Source organism: Dioscorea cayenensis, chromosome 20 (genome assembly GCF_009730915.1).
Source record: "Dioscorea cayenensis subsp. rotundata cultivar TDr96_F1 chromosome 20, TDr96_F1_v2_PseudoChromosome.rev07_lg8_w22 25.fasta, whole genome shotgun sequence".
Taxonomy (NCBI): Eukaryota; Viridiplantae; Streptophyta; class Magnoliopsida; order Dioscoreales; family Dioscoreaceae; genus Dioscorea; species Dioscorea cayenensis.
Genome location: NC_052490.1, coordinates 18,390,067 through 18,393,910, shown reverse-complemented (window position 1 = coordinate 18,393,910; position 3,844 = coordinate 18,390,067).

Here is a 3,844-nt window from a genome sequence, read left to right as displayed (position 1 = left end):
AGATATAACAAAAGAAGAGAAAGGATTGGGTTTTTGATTCAGATATTCCGAAAATTTAGGAGGCATTCTAAAAAGAAAACTTAAAATTAGAGTGTCAGAATTCCCCCTATTACTAAAAGAGAACATAGGATTAGAGCTTTGATTCAGAAATATGAGCCATTCCAAAATGAAAAGATAGGTTGAGATTCCCAAAATAAAAGATAGGATTATAGTTTTGATTAAAAAAAATAAGACATTCTGAAAAGATAACATTGGATTAGGTGTTTGATTCAGAATTGATAAATATAAGACATTAAGAAAATAGGCATTCCCTAAATAAAACATAGGATTAGGAATTTGACTAAAAAATAAGAGACATTACTATAAGAAAACATATGATTAGGGTTTTGATTAAAAAATAATTGACACTGCGAAAAGAAAACATAGGATTAGCATTTTGATTAAAAAATAGGAGGCATTCTATAAAGAAAACAAAAGATTTGGGTTTTGATTCAAAAATTGCTGGCATTACAAAAAGAAACATAATGTTAGTGTTTCAATTAAAAAATAGCAGACATTAATAAAAAAACATAGGATTCGAGTTTTGATTCAAAATTAATAGACATTAAGAATAGAAAATATATAATTCTTGTTTTGATTGAGAGATAGGAGCCATTGCTATAAGAAAACATAGGATCAAGTTGTTGATTAAAAAAAAGTAGACATTCCAAAAGGAAAACATAGGTTAGGGTTTTGATTCAAAGCTGATAAATAGGGGACATTTCTAAAACAAATGATAGGATTAGAGTTTTGATTCAAATATAGTAGACATTCTAAGAAGGAAACAAAGGATTAGGGTTTTTATTAAAAGATAGGAGCCATTAGAAAAAGAAAACCCTATTTTCGAATGATAATATTACGGTTTTGATTGAAAACCGATAAATAGGAGACATTAAGAAAAGAAATCAATTGGATCATGTTTTGATTGAAAGATAGGAGGCATTCTGAAAAGAAAACAGAAGATTTGGGTTTTGATTCAAACATAGTATTATAGTTTTGATTGAAAAATAGGAGACATTAAAATAAAAAAAATTAGCATTAGTGTTTGATTCAAAAATAGTAGACATTCCTAAAAGAAAATATATGACTATGGTTTTGATAAAAAATAGGAGACATTCCGAACAGAAAAGAAAGGATTAGCGTTTTAATTCAAAAATAGAAGACATTCCAAAAAATTAGGAGGTATTCCAAAAAGAAAACCCAGGCTTAGGATTTCAGAATGTTCCCTAATCCGAAAAAAATAATAGGATTTGGATTTTCATTGAAAAATATGAGACATTCCTAAAAGAAAACATAGGCAGTATTCACAAAAAAAAATATATAGGATTAAGATTTTGATACAAAAAATGAGACATTCTGAAAAGAAAATGTAGGACTACGGTTTTGATTCAAAACTGATAAATAGGAGACATTAGGAAATGAAACGTAGGATTTAGGTTTTGATTGAAATATAAGAGACATTCCAGAAATAAAACATAATATTAGGGTTTTGGTTAAAATATGGTACGCATTCTTACAAGAAAACATAGGATTAGAGTTTTGATTGATAAATAGGAGGCATTACTATATCAACACATAGGATTAGGGTTTTGATTAAAAAATAGTAGACGTTGCAAAAAGAAAATATTGGAGTAGTGTTTTCGATTCAAACATAGGAGGCATTAAGAAAAGAAAACATAGGATTATTGTTTGGAGTCAAATATAGTAGGCATTCCACAAAATAGGCGACATTCCCAAAAGAAAACATAGGATTAGGGTTTTGATTCAAAAATATGAGCCATTATGAGATGAAAACATAGGATTAGGGATTTGAATAAAACAATATGAGACATTATGAAAAGAAAACATAAGATTATTGTTTGGAATCAAATATAGTAGGCATTCCAAAAAAACATAAGATTAGTCTTTTAATTAAAAATAGGAGGCATTCCAGAAAAAAATTAGGATTAGATTTCGATTAAAAATTATGACATTCTGGAAAGAAAATATAACATTAGGATATTGATTCAAAATTAAAAAATAAAGTAGGATTAGGGTTTTGATTCAAATATGGCAGGCATTCGGAAAATACAACGTAAGATTAAGGTTTTGATTGAAAACTCGAATCCTATATTTTTTTTTATAATGACTCCTATTTATCAGTACTGCTATGATAAATAGGATACATTCTGAAAATAAAATAAAGGATTAGGTTTTTGAAAAATAGGGGGCATTCCTGAATGAAAACATTGGTTGGGGTTTTGTTTCCAAACTTAAATTTATGTGGCATTCTCAAAAGAAAACATAGGATTATGGTTTTGATTCAAAACCCTTATCCTACTCAAAATAGAAATGATTAAGCTTTTGATTGAAAAGTATGAGACATTCTGAAAAGAATTATAAGATAGGGTTTTGATTCAAAACTTATAAATAGGGAACATTTCGAAAAAAAAAATGTTGTCATTCCGAAAAGGAAATATAGGATTAGGGTTTTGATTCAAAACTAATAAACCGTAATCATACGTTGTTTTTTGGGAATATCTCATATTTGATTCTTACATGGGATTAAGTTTTTGATATTTAACGGACTGGCTACTATTTTTTTAATCGAAACCCTAATTCTACACTTTCTTATATTAATGACTCCTATTTTTCAATCAAAACACTAATCGTATCTTGTTTTTTGGATCAAAACTCTAATCCTATGTTTCTTTCGGTAAAAATAGGATTCGGGCTTCTAATCAAAATTTGAGGCATTCCAAAAAAACATAGGATTAACATTTTGATTAAAAAATAAGAGATATTAAAAATAAATAAAATAAACATTGACTTAGAGTTTTGATTGAAAAAATGAGATATTACCATAAGTAAACATAGGATTACGGTTTTGTTTAAAAAAAATAGCAGACATTCCAAAAAATAAAAGAAAGAATTAGGTTTTTGATTGGTGACACTCTCAAAATAAAATGTAGAATTAGGGTTTTGATTAAACTATAATAGAACTATGAAAAGAAACATAGGATTACAGTTTTGATTGGAAGATATGAGACATTTCGAAAAGAAAAAAAACATAGGATAAGGGTTTTGATTGAAAAATAGGAGGCATCACTATAAGAAAGCATTGGATTAGGGTTTTGGTTAAAAACCATAAAATAAGGGATATTTCTAAAAAACAATATAGGATTAAGGTTTTAATTCAAAAATAGCAGATATTCCATAAAAACATATACGATTACTGTTTTCATTGAAAAATAGGAGGCATTCCAAAAAAAAATTATCCGATTATTGTTTTGATTAGAAATTAACAGACATTCCCAAAGAAAAATATAGGATTTGTGTTTTGATAAAAAAAATGAGACATTCCAAAAAGAAAACAAAGGATTAGGGGTTTTCATTTCAAAAATCGAAAAATAGGACACATTCCTTAAAGAAAATATAGGATTAGCGTTTTGATTGAAAAATTGGAGGCATTATGAAAATGAAACATAAAATTAGGGTTTTTGATTCAAAAAGATAGTAGCCATTAAGACAAAGTATTCAGTTTTTGATTCAAAACTGATAAATAGGAGACACTAAGGAAAGAAAACATATGATTATTTTTATGATTGAAAAAATATGATACATTACGAAATAAATATAGGATTAGTATTTTAATTAAATACCAAAAAATATTGGACATTTCCAAAAGATAACTAGGCTTAGGGTTTTAATTCAAAAATAGCAGACATTCCCAAAATAAAACATAAGATTAGGGTTTTTGGTCGATAGGATCCATTCAAAGAAAACATAGGATTAGGGGTTTTTAAGAAAATATGAGACATTACTA